The sequence below is a fragment of the Oncorhynchus mykiss genome, chromosome 14 (genome assembly GCF_057628025.1).
Source record: "Oncorhynchus mykiss isolate SJ-2025 chromosome 14, ASM5762802v1, whole genome shotgun sequence".
Lineage (NCBI taxonomy): Eukaryota > Metazoa > Chordata > Actinopteri > Salmoniformes > Salmonidae > Oncorhynchus > Oncorhynchus mykiss.
In genome coordinates this window covers 24,956,371-24,981,083 of record NC_143035.1, presented here as the reverse complement: position 1 = coordinate 24,981,083, position 24,713 = coordinate 24,956,371, and the positions used below count along the sequence as shown (strand labels likewise).

The 24,713-nt window shown below is 44.0% G+C and overlaps 1 long non-coding RNA gene across 1 annotated transcript in view; it reads left to right on the top strand.

Annotated features, from left to right (window-relative positions):
* The first annotated feature begins 4,691 nt into the window (after positions 1–4,691).
* The window catches only part of LOC110489029 (uncharacterized), a 46,516-nt gene continuing 26,494 nt past the window's right edge, over positions 4,692–24,713 (top strand). The window contains exon 1 of the long non-coding RNA XR_016486351.1: positions 4,692–4,935. This is a non-coding gene — a long non-coding RNA (uncharacterized LOC110489029). The remainder of the gene's footprint in view (positions 4,936–24,713) is intronic.

Sequence of the window (24,713 nt, the reverse complement as noted above, 5' to 3'; positions counted from 1 at the left end):
TGTGGGACTCCCAATCACAACCAGAAGACATGCAGCTTGGATTTGAACCAGTGTTGCGACCCAGTGATGCCTGGATTCGAACTAGTGATGCCTCTTGCACTGAGAAGCAGTGCCTTAGACCATGTCACTGTCATGTGTCAGGCTGTTTGTGAGACTGTGTATGTAACACGTTTCAGGTAAGACCCAGATGCAGACAACGTCGAAGTAACAACTGTTTATTAATCCAACAGGGGCAGGCAAAAGACAGGTCAAAGACAGGCAGGGGACAGTAATCCAGATAGGTGGGGCAATGGAACAGGACAGCAGGCAGGCTCAGCGTCAGGATAGGCAGAGGTCAGTAATCCAGATAGCTGTGGCAAAGGTACAGGATGGCAGGCAGGCTCAGGGTCAGGGCAGGCAGAAAAGGTCAACACCGGGAAAACTAGAAAACAGGAACAAATCGAGAAATAGGAAAAGAGGGGAAAACGCTGGTAGGCTTGACGAAACAAAACTAACTGGCATCAGACAAACCAGGAACACATGTATAAATACACAGGGGATAATGGGGAAGATGGGGGACACCTGGAGGGAAGTGGAGACAATCACAAAGACTGGTGAAATCAATAAAGGTGTGACAGTATGGGAGTAAGTGATGGAGTGTGCAAGATGGGAATAAGTGTCTCTCTGTGTGTATACCCATGTGCTGGTAATTTTGTGTTAGTAGGTACACATTGATATGAGTGAGACTGATCATGCATGTGGGTGTCCCTGTATGTTTGCTGTTGGTGTGTAGACCTGTGTGTTTGTGTGTAAGCATGTGTGCGTGTCAAGCATGTTCCAAGGTTGTATGTTTTGTTTAAAGTGTAAATATGCAGTTTAAACAGTAACAAAGGGGTCACTCCACCACTGAGGGGTATCCTACAAAGCAGGTTTGAGGAGTTAGCGAGGTAACTTTGGTCAACTCTGAGTTCATCTCAGGATAGCCAGTCAAATGAAATTGCGTCATCATCCCCTTAATTGATTATCTCAGTAATTTAATTGGATTACTTTACGTCACCTTTGGATTACTTTCCCCTTTAGGAGGCTTTGAGAAGAAGACAAAACGGATCCATCAAACGCACTTAGTGTGTCATCATATTGGTCTCTGACTTGTGGTCAGACTCGCTCAGTTGGAAGACATGGTAACTTTTTTCAATGCTGAATTGAACGTCATTGAGAAAACAGAAAGGTGTAATTAATTTTTCGCAAACATCTGAACATTTAAGAATTTTAAAGTAATCCAAGAAGTAATCATCTTGTTTTTAAAAGTATCTATAATCTGATTTCAATTTTTTGGGTTGTAAACATAACCAATTACATTTACCCGTTTTGACATGTAATCAGTTACTCCCCAACCCTGTACAGAAGAGAACATGAACATGACTCATGTGGACTGTATGACCAAGCATCTGTAATGATCTGTAGGGCTTTGTAACATTTCCTTTGTTATTTATCTAAATAAAAGAATGTTTGCATTTGTACGAATGTGTGTATACCAGCATATGTGTGTCTGTGCGTGCATGCATATGTGCATCAACAGTCATGAGGACCAGTCAATATGAGTCAAACCTTGCTGGCCATTTCAATATACTTTTGCTCTTTTGTTTTGCAGCAGTGTTGCTGGCATGTTTTGCACGCCCACGCTTGTCAAGTGGTGAGCCGGTTCACAGTGGTTTAGCTCATAGGTGTAGGTTGCGGCGGTCCATCTCTGCACTTTGGACAGACCTCTGAGCTGTTTACTCCCTACAGGACTGTCTTCGCTGCCTGTGTGTGTAGCCACAAGATGCACAGCTATGTTATGGCTGTGAGAGACTTTGACAAACAAGCTAATTTTAGCAAACCTGTTAACTTGAGAGTTGTAGGGCCAGCTTCACAGACATAGAATAAAGTTTGGAGTGAGCCTTGTTCTCACTTAATACATGTCTAACATTTACCCTCAACAAGTCTTGATCTAATGTAAGTATGTTTTTACTTGAAGGCATACTTTTACTGACAGTTAGTAAAAGTCCTCTAGGAGCACATCTAAAACATGTTGTTAATGCAGTGTTCAATGCAACATATGAAAAACTGGTCATGAGGTTCCTATACATACATGTTCGTTGATGTTTATGACATTGTCATGACATGTCTTACACTCAAGATGTGCTTTTCAACTGATATCTGCAGTGTGCTTGGCCTAAGTATTGAACATTTACACAGGGAGGCTGTTACAGAAACACTGAACACTGAAAAGCCCCACTCAGCTTCAGCTGCTTGGCCAGGATGACATGTCTGCTAAGGGAGTGTGATTTGGTTAATCAGTAACTCTCTGAGACTCACCACGTTGATGTGACCTATTTTCAGACAGAGCTGTTTCTATGACTTACCGGATGTATTGTATCCCTGTACAACAAAACTCTTTTCAAAGTGCCAGTCCTTTGTGCGTCCAAAATGTAACCCTATTCAATTATTGTTGGATAGTGTTATAAAATATGGGATTTTTGATGTCTTCAATTATTTCTGGCTTGTCGTTCATCTTCATGTAGGAAAGATTGAAGCACAGAGAGCAGAGGCTTTTTAGATAACCATGATGATATTGATGAGGATGAGGAACATGATGATACTGATGATACTGATGATATTGATTATACTGATGATACTGATGATACTGATGATACTGATGATGATGATTAAAATGATCATGAACTAACATAGAATATGCTGTGAAAGAAACGTAATTTTCTGAAATCAAGTCATTATTGCCAACGTTGTTAAAGACACTCATAGTCTATGATAGTACGAGGGGGGGGTTTCATATTTTTTTCAACCAACTTTTAACCTAAATCCAATGACATGGTTACATTTGTTGTTGATTTCATGTCGAATTCACAGTTCGTTGACAGCTCAACCAAATGTAAATCAAAACTACTCGTTGAACTGACCCAGTGGGTGAACCTGAATGTCTTTGTTGAGCCCCAATAAATCCCCCAATAAGTTCCAAAAGTCTTGCTGCTACTCTGCAGAATATGTGAATGATATGCAGTTGTGTTTTGCCTCATAGAAACACACAAGTACAGTCAACATCATGTGGAGCTCTCAACAAAATATAAATCCAGCAAATTATATACAATGGCACATAATTGTTGTTTGTTAGCTGGTCTCAACCTCATGTGAGAATGTCTCTATGATATTTTCCACCCACAGTGCACCTGGTGTGAGAGTGAGTCTGTTATAGGAAGAGTAGCCTCTAGAATTCACACCTCTAACACCAAAACCACACTGATGTTCAAGTTTCCAGGCATCATTGTTTGTCTCTGGACATGTTTTGTGTTTGTTGGTTTCATTGCGGATGGCTAAAAGACCACAGTGGAAAATGTCACAGCCCTCTCGTTCTGGAAGCCCTCCCTCCTTATTCAAGCCAAACACAGATGGAACCCCTGGGTCTTATTCCCCTGAATGTGACCCCCTCACCCTTTTCACTATATCCACTGATGTAGCTACTTCTACCCGTTAGGAATAAGAACTTCACTATAACTCCATACGCTTGCTGTTATTCTCAAACAATAGGATATATTTGACTACAAGATATTGGCTGAAGAGTGAGTTTGATTCTCCCCAGTAGTCCACTCTACTGTTAGTTTTGACAATACTGAGTACAGTATTTGAATTTTGAGGGGTCAAGCCTCTCTACTTTTCCAGCTGATTCCTTTACACTTGTGTGTATAAGGTAGTTGTTGTGAAATTGTTAGGTTAGATTACTTGTTGGATATTACTGCATTGTCGGAACTAGAGGCACAAGCATTTCGCTACACTCGCATTAACATCTGCTAACCATGTGTATGTGACAAATAAATCAAATTTGATTTGATAAAACAGAATGAAACATTAGCTCATGTTAGTAAGGGCATATTTGATGATTTAATTGTTTAATGAGATAAAACAGTGAAGGCTAACAAGATAAATAAAATTGGTTGCATAAACCATGACCAATAGACTACAGCATATTAGCAGTATGAATAGATTACAACTGAGAGAGAACATCGATGTGGTTTATAATTATAAGATTTAACACATTGACCTACGTTTTGACTGTGAGACTGGTAAGATAATTATGTTCTAAACTGGTGAAACAGCGGCATCTGGTGAAAGACTACCAGAGCACCATCATGTAAAATGTTCCTTCCTGATGCTGTATCAATTGTAATGTCGTTGACAGAAATGTGACCATGTTCATGTTACACCACTCTGTTATGTCTTACAATGTAACATGTGCTTTGAATTATTCCTTACTCATTGAATAACTAAAAAAACACATCTACTGTCAAGATGAAGTTTCACTACTTTAGACAAATAACAGCTGTTATCACGACAGTGATCATGACAGTGAGCAGTTACATATTGTACAAGTTCTCCTTTTAGCCATTTCTCATGGTCTTGCACAGTTTTCCATTTAGTATTATCAAGCGATCAACACCGTACAGTAGAGTATCACTGGTTTGCCGCTGTGAACACACCAACCAGATTTTTGATCGGTGTGAAGTTCCTCATATCCTTAGAATGGAACAAGGTAAATATTAACAAAACCAATCAAACAATAAACATGTGAAATGCTTGAGTTATTTGAGCTAAATTCCCCTTGAACCACACCCTGTCTGTCACCACTGTATACTGCAGCCAGTGCCGAGTCCATTTCTGTAGTGTTGCCTTTTCCATTCTGCTTCACAACACGAGGACACCACAGAAGAAGCTATTGGGTTAGCTAGAACAGAGAGTTGTACCAACAATACCTACATGACAATTCAATGGTGGGGCCTTTTACTGGAACAGTGGTTTATTTTGGCCTGCCTACCATTTCACATATCAAAATGGTGATCCAGGAAGCATATTTGGATTCTTCCTGGCACTGCACCAACAACTGAATCCTGTCAATAAGAAACTGTGAGTTGACCTCTTATAAGAAATGATTAACAGTGTTCATACATACTATTATCTGATCTTGCTTGTCATATATAAACTTATTTGTGTGTCCTCTATCCTGTCTGATTACCCATCTGTCTTATATAAGTACACAATATGAACTGAGAAACGAACTAGCCTTAATGGCTACTCTTAATCTCTAGCCGGTACAACCAGAAGAGAATGGGCCACCTCTCTGAGCCTGGTTCCTCTCTAGGTTTCATCCTCAGTTCCTTCCTTTTAGGGAGTTTTTCCTGGCCTCTCTGTTTTCACGTCTGCTTTGCTTGCTCTTTGGGGTCTAGGCCGGATAACTGAAAAGCACTGTGACAACTGCTGATGTAAAAAGGGTTTTGTAAAATAATATTGATTGATTGGTTGAATGATACAACTCAGACCAACAGTGAAAAAGTTTTTTAGTTAGAATATTTTATTGTAGAGATGCATGTGAATTTTACATCAATTTACAACAGTCTGATGTATTTTTCCTACATTGCTGGTTGGAGCACCGCACAGCTTCGAAAAAAACTCTTGTTTTCAAACTAGGGAGTTTGTGCACATTTCAGGAGAGGAGATATTATTGTGATGCACGCTTTCTATAGGTCTTGTTAAAGAACCAGTTCAGTCAAAAATGAGTTTTTTCTGTGTTTAATATACAATATTTTCTCCACACTACGAGGTTGGAATAATATTGAGAAAATTATGATAATGCCTTTTTAGTGTAGGAGCTGTTTGAAAAGACAACCTGAAATTTCAGGCTGTTTTTTTAGGATGGAGTTTTGGCCTGCTTAGTGACATCACCTGTCATCACCATGGGGGAAATTGGTTGATAGACCATTAAGAAAGATAGTTCCAAACCTCTCTGCCAATAACAGCTAGTTTTCAGATTTCCCTCCCCACTCAGACCACTCAGTCTTACCAAATTCTTGCTTGAGAAATTGCTCTTAGCCAAGAAGCTATTTTTGTTTCTTTTAATCCATTTTAATTGAAAACAATCACAGTAAGATACTTACAGTTCCTTCAGAAAGTGTATTCACAGCCATTCACTTTTTCCACATTGTGTTGTGTACAAGGGCCTGAATTTAAAATGCTTCCAGACAAACGACACACCTTCTGCCCGCTTTGAGGATAATAAAGTGCCACCGACACGGCCCGCTACCAAGGACTGTGGGCTCTCCTTCTCCGTGGACGACATGAGTAAGACATTTAAACGTGTTAACCCTCGCAAGGCTGCCAACCCAGACGGCATCCCTAGCCGCGTCCTCAGAGCATGCGTAGACCAGCTGGCTGGTGTGTCTACGGACATATTCAATCTCTCCCTATCCCAGTTTGCTGTTACAGAGACTGAAAATAGCTTTTATCTCAAGGCCAACAGACTGTTAAACAGCCATCACTAACACAGTGAGGCTGCTGCCTAGATAAAGACTTTAAATCATTGGCCACTTTAATAAATGGATCACTAGTCACTTTAATAATGTTTACATATCTTGCATTACTCATCTCATATGTATATACTGTATTTTATACCATCTATTGCATCTTGCCAATGCCGCCCGGCCATTGCTCATCCCTATATGTATATAGTCTTATTCCATTCCTTTACTTAGATTGTGTGTATCAGGTGGTTGTTGTGGAATTGTTAGATTACTTGTTAGATATTGCTGCACTGTCAGAACTAGAAGCACAAGCATTTCGCTACACTCGCAATAACATCTGCTAACCATATGTATGTGACCACTACAATTTGATTTGATTAATTTCAGATTTCTTTTTCAATTTTCACTGGCCTACACACAATAACCCATAATGTCAAAGTGGATTTAAAAAAAAAAACGTTTCAATGTCTTGAGCATTCAACCACTTTGTTATACATTTGCTTAACAGGTAACATAATAGGGTTTAACATAATTATTGAATGACAACTAGATAACCCCACACATACAATTATCTCTATGGTCCCTCAGTCGAGCAGTGAATTTCAAAAAAAGAATCAACCACAAAGACAGGGAGGCTTTCCAATGGCTCACAAAGAAGGGCACCTATTGGTAAAAAACAAACAGACATTGAATAGCATGGTAAAGTTATTTATTACACTTTGGATGGTGTATCAATACAACCAGTCACTACAAAGACACAGGCGTCCCTCCTAACTCAGTTGCCGGAGAAGAATGAAACCGCTCAGGGACTTCACCATAAGGCCAAGGGTGACTTTAAAACAGTTACAGAGTTTAATGGCTGTGATAGGAGACAACTGAGGAGGAATCAACAACATTGTAGTTACTCCACAATACTAACCTAAATGACAGAGTGAAAAGAACGAAGCCTTTACAGCAGGGTACCCCAACTGGAGGCACTCAGGCCCCCAAGTTCTGTTTTTTTTGTTTATATATGCATGTATATATATATATATATATATATATATATATATATTTATATATACTGTGGGGAGAACAAGTATTTGATACACTGCCGATTTTGCAGGTTTTCCTACTTACAAAGCATGTAGAGGTCTGTAATTTTTATCATAGGTACAGTACACTTCAACTGTGAGAGACGGAATCTTAAATCTAAATCAAAAATCCAGAAAATCACATTGTATAATTTTTAAGTAATTAACTTGCATTTTATTGCATGACATAAGTATTTGATCACCTACCAACCAGTAAGAATTCTGGTTCTCACAGACCTGTTAGTTTTTCTTTAACTGATTTTTGTCCTCTGACGTCCTTGGGTAGGCAGAGGGAATCTGGAAGGGCATCAAGGAATCTTTGTGTTGTTTGTGAATTTATACCACGACTTTGATGCTCCTTGGTTGGGGTCTGAGCAGATTATTTGTTGCAATTGCAAACGTAATAAAATGGTGGTCCGATAGTCCAAAATTCTGAGGAAAAACATTAAGATCCACAACATTTATTCCATGTGACAAAACTAGGTCCAGAATATGACTGTGACAGTGAGTAGGTCCAGAGACATGTTGGACAAAACCCACTGAGTCGATGATGGCTCCGAAAGCCTTTTGGAGTGGGTCTGTGGACTTTTCCATGTGAATATTAAAGTCACCAAAAATTTGAATATTATCTGCTATGACCACAAGGCCCGATAGGAATTCGGGGAACTCCATGAGGAACGCTGTATATGGCCAAGGAGGCCTGTAAACAGTAGCTATAAAAAGTGATTGAGTAGGCTGCAGAGATTTCATGACTAGAAGCTCAAAAGACGAAAACATATATTTTTTTTTGTAAATTGAAATTTGTTATCGTAAATGTTAGCAACACCTCTGCCTTTGCGGGATGCATGGAGGATATGGTCACTAGTGTAACCAGGAGGTGAGGCCTCATTTAACACAGTAAATTCATCAGGCTGAAGCCATGTTTCAGTCAGGCCAATCACATCAAGATTATGATCAGTGATTAGTTCATTGACTATAATTGCCTTTCAAGTAAGGGATCTAACATTAAATAGCACTATTTTGAGATGTGAGGTATCACGATCTCTTTCAATAATGACAGGAATGGAGGAGGTCTTTATCCTAGTGAGATTGCTAAGGCGAACACCGCCATGTTTAGTTTTGCCCAACCCAGGTCGAGGCACAGACATGGTCTCAATGGGGATAGCTGACTGTGCTAGTGGCAGACTCCACTAAGCTGGCAGGCTGGCTAACAGCCACCTAAATACCTCCTTTTGTTAGTGCGTTTAGTAAACAAATCAAAACTCACGAGGCGCGGTTAAGTTCAGACGAAAAGTTTAAAAAGTTATATTACAGTTCGTAGAAACATGTCAAACAATGTATAGAATCAATCTTTAGGATGTTTTTAACATAAATCTTCAATAATGTTCCAACCGAAGAATTCCTTTGTCTTTAGAATTGCAATGGAACGCAGGTCGCTCTCACGTGAGCGCGCGTGATCAGCTCATGCCACTCTGGTAGTCCCCTGACTCAATCAGCTCTCATTCCCCCCTCCTTCACAGTAGAATCCTCAAACAAGGTTCTAAAGACTGTTGACGTGTAGTGGAAGCCTTAGGAAGTGCAATATGACCCCATAGACACTGTATATTCGTTAGGCAATGACTTGAAAAACTACAAACCTTCAGATTTCCCACTTCCTGGTTGGATTTCTTCTCAGGTTTTTGCCTTTTTATTTATTTTTTATTTATTTATTTATTTCACCTTTATTTAACCAGGTAGGCTAGTTGAGAACAAGTTCTCATTTGCAACTGCGACCTGGCCAAGATAAAGCATAGCAGTGTGAGCAGACAACACAGAGTTACACATGGAGTAAACAATTAACAAGTCAATAACACAGTAGAAAACAAAGGGGGAGTCTATATACAATGTGTGCAAAAGGCATGAGGAGGTAGGCGAATAATTACAATTTTGCAGATTAACACTGGAGTGATAAATGAGCAGATGGTCATGTACAGGTAGAGATATTGGTGTGCAAAAGAGCAGAAAAGTAAATAAATAAAAACAGAATGGGGATGAGGTAGGTGAAAATGGGTGGGCTATTTACCAATAGACTATGTACAGCTGCAGCGATCGATTAGCTGCTCAGATAGCTGATGTTTGAAGTTGGTGAGGGAGATAAAAGTCTCCAACTTCAGCGATTTTTGCAATTCGTTCCAGTCACAGGCAGCAGAGTACTGGAACGAAAGGCGGCCAAACGAGGTGTTGGCTTTAGGGATGATCAGTGAGATACACCTGCTGGAGCGCGTGCTACGGATGGGTGTTGCCATCGTGACCAGTGAGCTGAGATAAGGCGGAGCTTTACCTAGCATGGACTTGTAGATGACCTGGAGCCAGTGGGTCTGGCGACGAATTTGTAGCGAGGGCCAGCCGACTAGAGCATACAAGTCGCAGTGGTGGGTGGTATACGGTGCTTTAGTGACAAAACAGATGGCACTGTGATAGACTGCATCCAGTTTGCTGAGTAGAGTGTTGGAAGCCATTTTGTAGATGACATCGCCGAAGTCGAGGATCGGTAGGATAGTCAGTTTTACTAGGGTATGCTTGGCGGCGTGAGTGAAGGAGGCTTTGTTGCGGAATAGAAAGCCGACTCTTGATTTGATTTTCGATTGGAGATGTTTGAACTCTCTGGAAGGAGAGTTTGCAGTCTAGCCAGACACCTAGGTACTTATAGATGTCCACATATTCTAGGTCGGAACCATCCAGGGTGGTGATGCTAGTCGGGCATGCGGGTGCAGGCAGCGATCGGTTGAAAAGCATGCATTTGGTTTTACTAGCGTTTAAGAGCAGTTGGAGGCCACGGAAGGAGTGTTGTATGGCATTGAAGCTTGTTTGGAGGTCAGATAGCACAGTGTCCAATGACGGGCCGAAAGTATATAGAATGGTGTCGTCTGCGTAGAGGTGGATCAGGGAATCGCCCGCAGCAAGAGCAACATCATTGATGTATACAGAGAAAAGAGTCGGCCCGAGAATTGAACCCTGTGGCACCCCCATAGAGACTGCCAGAGGACCGGACAGCATGCCTTCCGATTTGACACACTGAACTCTGTCTGCAAAGTAATTGGTGAACCAGGCAAGGCAGTCATCCGAAAAACCGAGGCTACTGAGTCTGCCGATAAGAATATGGTGATTGACAGAGTCGAAAGCCTTGGCAAGGTCGATGAAGACGGCTGCACAGTACTGTCTTTTATCGATGGCGGTTATGATATCGTTTAGTACCTTGAGTGTGGCTGAGGTGCACCCGTGACCGGCTCGGAAACCAGATTGCACAGCGGAGAAGGTACAGTGGGATTCGAGATGGTCAGTGACCTGTTTGTTGACTTGGCTTTCGAAGACCTTAGATAGGCAGGGCAGGATGGATATAGGTCTGTAACAGTTTGGGTCCAGGGTGTCTCCCCCTTTGAAGAGGGGGATGACTGCGGCAGCTTTCCAATCCTTGGGGATCTCAGACGATATGAAAGAGAGGTTGAACAGGCTGGTAATAGGGGTTGCGACAATGGTGGCGGATAGTTTCAGAAATAGAGGGTCCAGATTGTCAAGCCCAGCTGATTTGTAAGGATCCAGGTTTTGCAGCTCTTTCAGAACATCTGCTATCTGGATTTGGGTAAAGGAGAACCTGGAGAGGCTTGGGCGAGGAGCAGCGGGGGGGGCGGGGCTGTTGGCCGAGGTTGAAGTAGCCAGGCGGAAGGCATGGCCAGCCGTTGAGAAATGCTTATTGAAGTTTTCGATAATCATGGATTTATCGGTGGTGACCGTGTTACCTAGCCTCAGTGCAGTGGGCAGCTGGGAGGAGGTGCTCTTGTTCTCCATGGACTTCACAGTGTCCCAGAACTTTTTGGAGTTGGAGCTACAGGATGCAAACTTCTACCTGAAGAAGCTAGCCTTAGCTTTCCTGACTGACTGCGTGTATTGGTTCCGGACTTCCCTAAACAGTTGCATATCACGGGGACTATTCGATGCTATTGCAGTCCGCCACAGGATGTTTTTGTGCTGGTCGAGGGCAGTCAGGTCTGGGGTGAACCAAGGGCTGTATCTGTTCTTAGTTCTGCATTTTTTGAACGGAGCATGCTTATCTAAAATGGTGAGGAAGTTACTTTTAAAGAATGACCAGGCATCCTCAACTGACGGGATGAGGTCAATGTCCTTCCAGGATACCCGGGCCAGGTCGATTAGAAAGGCCTGCTCACAGAAGTGTTTTAGGGAGCGTTTGACAGTGATGAGGGGTGGTTGTTTGACTGCGGCTCCGTAGCGGATACAGGCAATGAGGCAGTGATCGCTGAGATCCTGGTTGAAGACAGCGGAGGTGTATTTGGAGGGCCAGTTGGTCAGGATGACGTCTATGAGGGTGCCCTTGTTTACAGAGTTAGGGTTGTACCTGGTGGGTTCCTTGATGATTTGTGTGAGATTGAGGGCATCTAGCTTAGATTGTAGGACTGGCGGGGTGTTAAGCACATCCCAGTTCAGGTCACCTAACAGAACAAACTCTGAAGCTAGATGGGGGGCGATCAATTCACAAATGGTGTCCAGGGCACAGCTGGGAGCTGAGGGGGGTCGGTAGCAGGCGGAAACAGTGAGAGACTTATTTCTGGAGAGAGTAATTTTCAAAATTAGTAGTTCGAACTGTTTGGGTATGGACCTGGAAAGTATGACATTACTTTGCAGGCTATCTCTGCAGTAGACTGCAACTCCTCCCCCTTTGGCAGTTCTATCTTGACGGAAGATGTTATAGTTGGGTATGGAAATCTCAGAATTTTTGGTGGCCTTCCTGAGCCAGGATTCAGACACAGCAAGGACATCAGGGTTAGCAGAGTGTGCTAAAGCAGTGAGTAAAACAAACTTAGGGAGGAGGCTTCTGATGTTGACATGCATGAAACCAAGGCTTTTTCGATCACAGAAGTCAACAAATGAGGGTGCCTGGGGACATGCAGGGCCTGGGTTTACCTCCACATCACCCGCGGAACAGAGAAGGAGTAGTATGAGGGTGCGGCTAAAGGCTATCAAAACTGGTCGCCTAGAGCGTTGGGGACAGAGAATAAGAGGAGCAGGTTTCTGGGCATGGTAGAATATATTCAGGGCATAATGCGCAGACAGGGGTATGGTGGGGTGCGGGTACAGCGGAGGTAAGCCCAGGCACTGGGTGATGATGAGAGAGATTGTATCTCTGGACATGCTGGTTGTAATGGGTGCAGTCACCGCATGTGTGGGAGGTGGGACAAAGGAGTTATCAGGGGTATGAAGAGTGGAACTAGGGGCTCCATTGTGAACTAAAACAATGATAACTAACCTGAACAACAGTATACAAGGCATATTGACATTTGAGAGAGACATACAGCGAGGCATACAGTAATCACAGGTGTTGAGTTGGGAAAGCTAGCTAAAACAGTAGGTGAGACAACAGCTAATCAGCTAGCACAACAACAGCAGGAAAAAAATGGCGTTGACTAGGCAACGGGGCCAACAGGTAAAACAAACAAGCAGAATGGAATACCGTGATTAATGGACAGTCCAGCGTGCATCAGCTATGTAGCCAAGAGATCAGTGTCCAGGGGGCAGCAGTGGATGGGGCAGGGAAGCTGGACTGGCGAGTGTTATCCAGGTTAAAAAAACGAACAATGACTAAATAGCTTGTAGCTAGTTAGCTGGTTAGCTTCTGGGGGTTCTTGAGTGTGTACTAAAAATTAAAAATAATATATATATTCACATTGGGTGAGGCAGGTTTCCGGAAGGTATAAACAAGTTAAAAATCAAAAAGAGATAGAAAGTAAATATGGATCCAGTGAGTGTTTGGGACGCGGCGATTCAGACGGTTAGCAGGCCTGTGCTAACAAGCTAACAGTTTGTAGGCCCGGGCTAAACAAGGTAGCAGTTAGCGGACCGGAGCTGGACAAGCTAGCAGTTAGCAGGCCGAATTAGCAAGCAGGGAGATAGCGAGGGCTAGAGAGTTAGCCTTTGGGGGACGTCGCGATGGGGTGAGTCTGTTTATTCCTCTTCATGCGGTGACATCGATAGACCGGTCGTGGGCCCGGGTATTGTAGCCCAGGAGTATGCTACGGTGGTAGCACAGGTGCGCTGGCCGGGCTAGCTTCAAGCTAAGTGGGTGGAAACGCTAGCCAGGAGTAATCATCCGGGGTTGCAGTTTAGCTAGATAGGTAGTTGTGAAGATCCAGCAGAAAAATGTTCCGTTTGCGGTGGGAATCCGGGGATGAATCCGGGGATGAAAAATAAATAGGTCCGTTATGCTCTGGTTAGAGTCGCGTTGTTCGAACTGGCGAGAGCTTTCCGAGCTAAAGGTTAGCTGATGACCGGTTAGCTGAAGACCGCTAGCATAGCTGGTGGTTAGCTGGCTAGCTTCAGTTGAGGGGTTCCGGTTCCGAAGTAAATATAAATACTTTAGGAAAAATAGCTACATTGGGTGAGGCGGGTTGCAGGAGAGTATTTGGAAGCTTAGGTTTAGCAAAATGTTTTTAAAGAGATATGCGAAGAAAAATATGTAAAAAACGAAAAAGAAACGATATATACAAGGGACACGACACGACAGGACGACTTACTGCTACGCCATCTTGGACACAAAGCCTGCCATATGAGTTCTGTTAAATTCACAGACATCATTCAAACAGTTTTAGAAACTTCATAGTGTTTTCTATCCAAATATACAAATAATATGCATATATTAGCAACTGGGCCTGAGTAGCAGGCAGTTTACTCTGGGCACCTTATACAAGCTACTCAATACTGCCCCCAGCCATAAGAAGTTAAGTGCATTGCTCAAGTGCACATCTACACATTTTTCTTTCAACTTTTTCAGGTTATCTTCATAAATAAAGGTTGTGGGAGTGATAACATTTGCCAAAGTAACTTGGAGCTACAGTACAGGTTCTGTTCCAGACCAAAACTACTGGGTCAAGATGTATTCACCCCACTGCCCAGGTAGAAACTAAATGTGTGATTAGAATTTTACCCAGAAGTCCCTCTTGACTACATTCAACTTATTATGTATTTGGTTACATGAACCCTGTAATGCAGTGGTGGCTGGTGGGTAGAGATATAGGAGGACACGCTCTTTGTAAAGACTGGGTTAGAATATATGGAAAGATATCAAACAAAGAGTTTCCATGTGTTTGATACCTTTTCATTCCAGTCGTTGCAATAAGCATGTCCTCCTATCTCCGCCAACCAGCCTCCTCTGCTCAATATGGCTGTTGTCAATGTGGTGCTTTGGTAATGATAAGGCTCATGTCTTTCTAGTGAAAGAGGTATTCTAGTAATCTCTGCTGGAGATGAGGACATAGCTTTGGAGGTCAATGTGACCAATAAGGAGGGTGATGATGCCCATCAGAGTCATCTGATCATCAAACTCCCTGACTCTCTTTCATTCTCATCATCATACTTCAACCACATTTTAGTAAGTCACTGGCCTTCCATACATTTTTGGTAAAATCATTGTACAGTATACTGGCCTTAGGAGTTAAAATAATGTTAATTAGCCACGATTCTATTCAGGATACTGTAAAATCAATGAAAATATGACCACCCATCTTCTTGATTTCTGAAGTTAAACATCACCAATACCGTAATTGTTCCAGGGTAATAAATAGGTACATTATATATACAAAAGTATGTGGACACCACTTCAAATTACTGGATTTGGCTATTTCAGCCACACCCGTTGCTTACAGGTCCAATTTATGCCCTGCTAGAACTGCCCCTGTCAACTGTAAGTGTTGTTATTGTGAAGTGGAAACGTCTAGGAGTAACAACAGCTCGGCCGCGAAGCGATAGCGTAACCGGCCGCGACCGGGAGGTCCGTGGGGCGACGCACAATTGGCCTAGCGTCGTCCGGGTTAGGGAGGGCTTGGTCGGTAGGGATGTCCTTGTCTCATCGCGCACCAGCGACTCCTGTGGCGGGCCGGGCGCAGTGCGCGCTAACCAAGGTTGCAGGTGTATGGTGTAGCCTCTGACACATTGGTGCGGCTGGCTTCCGGGTTGGATGCGCGCTGTGTTAAGAAGCAGTGCGGCTGGTTGGGTTGTGTATCGGAGGACGCATGACTGTCAACCTTCGTCTCTCCCGAGCCCGTACGGGAGTTGTAGCGATGAGACAAGCTAGTAGCTACTACAACAATTGGATACCACGAAATTGGGGAGAAAAAGGGGTAAAAATTCAACAACAAAAAAATAAATGAATACATAAATTTAAAAGTAGTGCATTACATAGGGAATAGAGTGCCATTTGTGGTGAAGGAATTAAGGTTTAATGTGTTTGTTCTCAGACTGGCCAGGCCCTCCCAGGTCAGCTTTGGAGGAGCTGTAAAGGGAGAGAGCGCCATGAAATCAAAGGACGATATTGGAACCCTTGTGGAGTTGTGTGATTTGTGGTTCAAAATGCTATTGTTCCCTGGTGATTATCGAAATTCTATATGCCTTAGTCCTGAGAGAACACACAGGATTTATAGTATATCCTTTAGTTTCAACACACCTGATGTTACGGTGCGTGAATGAGGACCCAAAAGCGAATTAACGTAAACAGAGCTTCTTTAATAACAAAACAAACGTAGGCTCAGATGGACCGGCAGATTCCGACAGGACAGGACAAGGTTGCAGCAAACATGACGATAGTCTGGTTCAGGCATGACTAACACAAACAAGAATCCGACAAAGACAGGAGCAGGAACAGAGAGAGATATAGAGACCTAATCAGAGGGAAAAAGGGAACAGGTGGGAAAAGGGGTGAACGAGGTAGTTAGGAGGAGACAAGGAACAGCTGGGGGAAAGAGGGGGAGAAAAGGTAACCTAATAACGACCAGCAGAGGGAGACAGGGTGAAGGGAAAGGACAGAAACAAGACACAACATGACAATACATGACAGTACCCCCCCACTCACCGAGCGCCTCCTGGCGCACTCGAGGAGGAAACCTGGCGGCAACGGAGGAAATCATCGATCAGCGCACGGTCCAGCACGTCCCGAGAGGGAACCCAACTCCTCTCCTCAGGACCGTACCCCTCCCAATCAACTAGGTACTGATGACCACGGCCCCGAGGACGCATGTCCAAAATCCTACGGACCCTGTAGATGGGTGCGCCCTCGACAAGGATGGGGGGGGGGGGGGGGGAGACGAGCGGGGGCGCGAAGAACGGGCTTGACACAGGAGACATGGAAGACCGGGTGGACGCGACGAAGATATCGCGGAAGAAGAAGTCGAACTGCGACAGGATTAATGATCTGAGAAATACGGAACGGACCAATGAACCGCGGGGTCAACTTGCGAGAAGCGGTCTTAAGGGGAAGGTTCTGAGTGGAGAGCCAAACTCTCTGACCGCGACAATATCTAGGACTCTTAGTTCTACGCTTATTAGCAGCCCTCACAGTCTGCGCCCTATAACGGCAAAGTGCAGACCTGACCCTCTTCCAGGTGCGCTCGCAACGTTGGACAAAAGCCTGAGCGGAGGGGACGCTGGACTCGGCGAACTGAGATGAGAACAGCGGAGGCTGGTACCCGAGGCTACTCTGAAAAGGAGATAGCCCGGTCGCAGACGAAGGAAGCGAGTTGTGGGCGTATTCTGCCCAGGGGAGCTGTTCTGACCAAGACGCAGGGTTGCGAAAAGAAAGACTGCGTAAGATGCGACCAATAGTCTGATTGGCCCGTTCTGCTTGACCGTTAGACTGGGGGTGAAAGCCGGAAGAGAGACTGACGGAAGCCCCAATCAAACGGCAAAACTCCCTCCAAAATTGAGACGTGAATTACGGACCTCTGTCCGAAACGACGTCTGACGGAAGGCCATGAATTCTGAAAACATTCTCGATGATGATTTGTGCCGTCTCTTTAGCAGAAGGAAGCTTAGCAAGGGGAATAAAATGAGCCGCCTTAGAGAACCTGTCGACAACCGTAAGAATAACAGTCTTCCCTGCTGACGAAGGCAGTCCGGTGACAAAATCTAAGGCGATGTGAGACCACGGTCGAGAGGGAATGGGAAGCGGCCTGAGACGGCCGGCAGGAGGAGAGTTACCGGACTTAGTCTGCGCGCAGACCGAACAAGCAGCCACGAAGCGACGCGTGTCATGCTCCCGGGTGGGCCACCAAAAACGCTGGCGAATGGAAGCAAGCGTACCCCGAACGCCAGGGTGGCCGGCTAACTTGGCAGAGTGAGCCCACTGAAGAACGGCCAGACGAGTAGGAACGGGAACGAAAAGAAGGTTCCTAGGACAAGCGCGCGGCGACGGAGTGTGAGTGAGTGCTTGCTTTACCTGCCTCTCAATTCCCCAGACAGTCAACCCGACAACACGCCCCTCAGGGAGAATCCCCTCGGGGTCAGTGGAGGCTACTGAAGAACTGAAGAGACGAGATAAAGCATCAGGCTTGGTGTTCTTAGAGCCCGGACGATAAGAAATCACGAACTCGAAACGAGCGAAAAACAGCGCCCAGCGCGCCTGACGCGCATTAAGTCGTTTGGCAGAACGGATGTACTCAAGGTTCCTATGGTCAGTCCAAACGACAAAAGGAACGGTCGCCCCCTCCAACCACTGTCGCCATTCGCCTAGGGCTAAGCGGATGGCGTGCAGTTCGCGGTTTCCCACATCATAGCTACGTTCCGACGGCGACAGGCGATGAGAAAAATACGCGCAAGGGTGGACCTTGTCGTCAGAGAGGGAGCGCTGAGAAAGAATGGCTCCCACGCCCACCTCTGACGCGTCAACCTCGACAACGAACTGTCTAGTGACGTCAGGTGTAACAAGGATAGGTGCGGATGTAAAACGATTCTTGAGGAGATCAAAAGCTCCCTGGGCGGAAACGGACCACTTAAAGCACGTCTTGACAGAAGTAAGGGCTGTGAGAGGGGCTGCCACCTGACCGAAATTACGGATGAAACGACGATAGAAGTTCGCGAAGCCGAGAAAGCGCTGCAGCTCGACGCGTGACCTAGGGACGGGCCAATCAATGACAGCTTGGACCTTAGCGGGATCCATCTTAATGCCTTCAGCGGAAATAACAGAACCGAGAAATGTGACGGAGGAGGCATGAAAAGAGCACTTCTCAGCCTTCACAAAAAGACAATTCTCTAAAAGGCGCTGGAGGACACGTCGAACGTGCTGAACATGAATCTGGAGTGACGGAGAAAAAATCAGGATATCGTCAAGGTAAACGAAAACAAAGATGTTCAGCATGTCTCTCAGGACATCATTGACTAATGCCTGAAAGACAGCTGGAGCGTTAGCGAGGCCGAAAGGAAGAACCCGGTATTCAAAGTGCCCTAACGGAGTGTTGAACGCCGTCTTCCACTCGTCCCCCTCCCTGATGCGCACGAGATGGTAAGCGTTACGAAGGTCCAACTTAGTGAAAAACCTGGCTCCCTGCAGGATCTCGAAGGCTGAAGACATAAGAGGAAGCGGATAACAATTCTTCACTGTTATGTCATTCAGCCCTCGATAATCTATGCAGGGGCGCAGGGACCCGTCCTTCTTCTTAACAAAAAAAAACCCCGCTCCGGCGGGAGAGGAGGAGGGGACTATGGTACCGGCGGCAAGAGCTACAGACAAATAATCTTCGAGAGCCTTACGTTCGGGAGCCGACAGAGAGTATAGTCTACCCCGGGGGGGAGTGGTTCCCGGAAGGAGATCAATACTACAATCATACGACCGGTGTGGAGGAAGAGAGGTGGCCCTGGACCGACTGAACACCGTGCGCAGATCGTGATATTCCTCCGGCACCCCTGTCAAATCACCAGGCTCCTCCTGTGAAGAAGAGACAGAGGAAACAGGAGGGATAGCAGACATTAAACATTTCACATGACAAGAGACGTTCCAGGAGAGGATAGAATTACTAGACCAATTAATGGAAGGATTATGACAAACTAGCCAGGGATGGCCCAAAACAACAGGTGTAAAAGGTGAACGAAAAATTAAAAAAGAAATGGTTTCGCTATGATTACCAGAAACAGTGAGGGTTAACGGTAGCGTCTCACGCTGAATCCTGGGGAGAGGACTACCATCCAGGGCGAACAAGGCCGTGGACTCCCTTAACTGTCTGAGAGGAATGTCATGTTCCCGAGCCCAGGTCTCGTCCATAAAACAGCCCTCCGCCCCAGAGTCTATTAAGGCACTGCAGGAAGCTGACGAACCGGTCCAGCGTAGATGGACCGACAAGGTAGTGCAGGATCTTGAAGGAGAGACAGGAGTAGTAGCGCTCACCAGTAGCCCTCCGCTTACTGATGAGCTCTGGCTTTTACTGGACATGAAGTGACAAAATGACCAGCAGAACCGCAATAGAGACAGAGGCGGTTGGTGATTCTCCGTTCCCTCTCCTTAGTCGAGATGCGGATACCTCCCAGCTGCGTAGGCTCAGCACCCGAGCCGGCAGAGGAAGATGGTATAGATGAGGAGAGGGGGGCAACGGAGAACGCGAGCTCCTTTCCACGAGCTCGGTGACGAAGATCAACCCGACGCTCAATGCGAATAGCGAGTTCAATCAAGGAATCCACGCTGGAAGGAACCTCCCGGGAGAGAATCTCATCCTTTACCTCTGCGCGGAGACCCTCCAGAAAACGAGCGAGCAAAGCCGGCTCGTTCCAGCCACTGGAGGCAGCAAGAGTGCGAAACTCAATAGAGTAGTCTGTTATGGATCGATTACCTTGACATAGGGAAGACAGGACCCTGGAAGCCTCCTCCCCAAAAACAGATCGATCAAAAACCCGTATCATCTCCTCCTTAAAGTCCTGATACTGGTTAGTACACTCAGCCCTTGCCTCCCAGATTGCCGTGCCCCACTCACGAGCCCGTCCAGTAAGGAGAGATATGACGTAGGCGACACGAGCAGTGCTCCTGGAGTAAGTGTTGGGCTGGAGAGAAAACACAATATCACACTGGGTGAGGAACGAGCGGCATTCAGTGGGCTCCCCAGAGTAACACGGCGGGTTATTGATTCTGGGCTCCGGAGATTCGAAAGCCCTGGAAGTGGCCGGTGGATCGAGGCGGAGATGGTGAACCTGTTCTGTGAGGTTGGAGACTTGGGTGGCCAGGGTCTCAACGGCATGTCGAGCAGCAGACAATTCCTGCTCGTGTCTGCCTAGCATCGCTCCCTGGATCTCGACGGCTGAGTGGAGAGGATCCGAAGTCGCTGGGTCCATTCTTGGTCGGATTCTTCTGTTACGGTGCGTGAATGAGGACCCAAAAGCGAATTAACGTAAACAGAGCTTCTTTAATAACAAAACAAACGTAGGCTCAGATGGACCGGCAGATTCCGACAGGACAAGGTTGCAGCAAACATGACGATAGTCTGGTTCAGGCATGACTAACACAAACAAGAATCCGACAAAGACAGGAGCAGGAACAGAGAGAGATATAGAGACCTAATCAGAGGGAAAAAGGGAACAGGTGGGAAAAGGGGTGAACGAGGTAGTTAGGAGGAGACAAGGAACAGCTGGGGGAAAGAGGGGGAGAAAAGGTAACCTAATAACGACCAGCAGAGGGAGACAGGGTGAAGGGAAAGGACAGAAACAAGACACAACATGACAATACATGACACCTGATTCAAGTATATTCTACTACTCAAAATCAAGCCCATGATTACAGCAGTTTCAGTTGTATCACCTATATTAGTACTGGGCTGTAACAATAACTTTCACACCCTGTGGGTTTCCAAGGATCAGGATTTATATACATTGCCTTAGACCTTTCATGTCATCATGTCCACTGGTCATTTTGATTTACTTGGATTTGTTTACAGGGCAAGGCCAGTAGTCAATGTCAGAGAGGATTTACAGAGCACTGTGACAAACTTATGCAATGCGTTCTCTTCCAAAAGCTGTCAACTATGCCTTCGAGGCTGACGCTGAGACGAGCAAACAGGCGTTCCTCCAGGATGCAGTTTATTTGTCAAAGGTAGCTCTCCTTTTGAAAGTTTTTTATGGGAGTGAAATTGGATGACAACTGGAGGTCTACTTTGTCAGTTGGAGCTACAGTATGTTTAGCCTGGCATCTGTCAAGGTACAGCTACATGGATAAGACAGAGATCTATTATGGTACAATACAGCTACGTAGATTACAGACAGGCTTCTATCGTGGTACAGCTACATAGATAGATAACAGACAGGCATTGATTCTGGTGGTCCTGGTAGGTATGGATAAGTATTTCAAAATAATAGGGATAGTGGTACGTATCTCAAAATATAACCCGTCATGGTAATTGGTGATTTGAATATAGATAGCTATAAATCCAATGGTTTGGCTGACAATAGGAAAATAATAGCAGTTGTTTGGACATGGCTAAAGGAGAACAATTACCATATTTATTGTTTACAGGAAACTCCTTCGATATCTTCTGACGAGGGTGCATAGGAAACATTTTAAAATCTATTTCTGTCAAAAAGTGTTATGATCCTACTGAAAAACAGTTTAGATCTTAAGGGGCAATCCATTAAAATAGATCCTCAAGGAAGATGGATTGCCCTAATATATATTACTTGATGATACGCCGATGTGGCTCATAAATCTATATGGACCCAATAATGATGATCCAAACTTCTTTCTACAGACTATCAGTAACATTTCAACTATCTACTCACCCTTACCCTAACCCTAAATAACTGTAACCCTAGCAAGAAGTTGCTTATCAACAGATAGTTTGTGATAATATGACACGTGTCTAAAGATGAACTATCCGGATTATACAAATAAAGTGTGACCAAATACTTATAATATTCTAATTAGTCTCCAGGATACAAATAATGATATTATAATGGTAGGGGACTACAACACAGATTTGATGCAGATGCACAGCAATAGACTGTAAAGGCAATCATACTACTAACTATCACCCCTGGTGCTCAAAGAAATAACGAAGATTATGGACACCTTGGAATTGACTGATATTTGGAGGCTTTAAAAAAAACTGGATCTTGTGAGATATACTTGGAGGAGACTTAATCAAGCTAGCTGGATTTATTATTTTCTGGTATCCTTTTCTATGGTGCCAAAAGTGAAAAAAAGTATTGATTGTAGGATTGAATGTGTCAACTTATATCCCTCCAGATAACTATGAAAGGCTTTCCACAAGGAAGGGGATATTGGACATTTTCATCAGGATTTATTGACTGACAGTACTTTCTTAACAAAAACAAAGAAATTCATAACAGATTTTTCCTGCACAATACAGGTTCAGCGGATCCACATATTGTATGGGATGCCTTTCAATGTGCCTTAGAGGCCACTCAATTCTGTTTTCATCCCTAAAACAAAAATGGTTTAGATCAGCAGAGAAATTATTTACAACAAACAGAAATAGAAAAACGAACATTACGCATCCATGATGTTGATGAATGTACTACTGAAACACTGAATAATCTAGATATGAAAAGATCGGGATTCATTTATCTAAAAAACAGAGCAAATTGGATGGAGAATGGCAAAAAAAATCACACGTTTTTTCTTAAACTTTTCAACACTAGAAACACAATCAAAAAGAAGAAAAAGAAAAAATGTTAAAGATGGAGAAATCCTTATCTCACCAAAGGAGATTTTGAATGAAGAAGTAAAATATTTTTAACAAATGTTCTCTCGTCAAGATCTTCCAAACTCACTTGATGATAGCTTTTGTGATTTCCTTCTAAAAAATCGGAGAAAAAATAAATATTGTGATGGCCTAATTACGCAGGACCGACAACAGTTAGCAATTGATTAATTTCAGACAGAGAAAACCTCTGGTCTCAATCCAATAGAGATACTGTACATCACTTTTTATGAACTACTGAAAGATCCACTACTATGATCTTTTAATTACTTGTGTGTATATATACTGAACAAAAATATAAATGCAACATGTATTTCCCATGCTTCATGAGCTGAAATAAAAGAAATCGTAGAAATGATACATTATCTCAAATGTTGTTTGTATCCCTCTTAGTGAGCCTTTCTCCTTTGACAAGATAATCCATCCACCTGACAGGTGTGGCATATCACAAAGCTGATTAAACGGCATGATCATTATACAGGTGCACCTTGTATTGGGGACAATAAAAAGCCACTCTAAAATGGGCAGTGTTGTCGCATAACACAATGCTACAGATGTCAAGTTTTGAGGGAGCGTGCAATTGGCATGCTGAGTGCAGGAATGTGCAGCTGAACTGTTGCCAGAGAATTGTATGTTTATTTCTCTACCATAAGGCACCTCCAAAGTCGTTTTAGAAACCTGCGTACTCACTAGACATGTCAGAGCATGTTTGGGATGCTCTGGGTCGTCGTGTATGACAGCGTTTTCCAGCTTCCATCAATATAAATAAACTTTGCACCACCATTGAATAGAAGTGGGACAATATTCCACAGGCCACAATCAACGGCCTGATCAACTCTATGTAAAGGAGATGTGTCGCACTGCATGAGGCAAATGGTGGTCACGCCGGATACAGGTATCTTTTTAGCCCTCTATTGATGGGGTCATGATAGGGGCTGCACCAAATGTTTGATCTATAATCGTCGATGGAAGGATCGGACCAAGGTGCAGCGTGGTAAGGGTACATTTTAATTTATTAAATGAACACCCAAAAAACAACAAATACAAAACAAAACGTCTAGTAGGGCTAAACAGCACGGTACCAAAAACAAGATCCCACACTCTACAGGTGGAAAAAGGCTGCCTAAGTATGATCCCCAATCAATTAACAATATATATATACATTATAAGGTTTTTAAATTGTTCCACCGTCTATTCTAAGTCTCTGCCTCTTATAAAGAAATGGTCTGTGAAATGTGTGAAATATTTTATGGGGTCTCTGAGGAAGCACTTCAAAGATAAACATAGAGCCCTGCAGGGGAGTAAAAGAGATAAGAGGCTAGTCAGACATACCTCTATAAATCAACTTGGGGGAGTGGACATTTATTGCTGAGGCTTTAGAAAACACTGGGACTATTGTCAGGAGAAACATCAGTTGTATCTGTGATGTTTGATCTTTGACTTCTGTCTACAACTGTATTTTGATTAAAATTGTTATGAATTATAAGTGGACATTTTGAGTGTTCCTTATTTGTTAAGTAAATAAAACGGAGCACAGAAAAACGGAACCAACGTTATCACCATACCTGTTTATTGTGGCCGTTGAAATGTTAGCGATAAAAATCTGATCCAGTGATAACATTAAGGGGCAAAAAAATGCATTGGTTAGAGACAAAATAATTAATGTATGCTGATTCAAGTTTTCTCTTGAATCCTCAATCTTCAACCTTGAAGGGCCTTATTGAGGTTTCTGTTGACTAAAACTCCACTGTGATAAGTGTACTATTTTACGTTATGGGTGTCTAAAAGATACAAACTTTAAA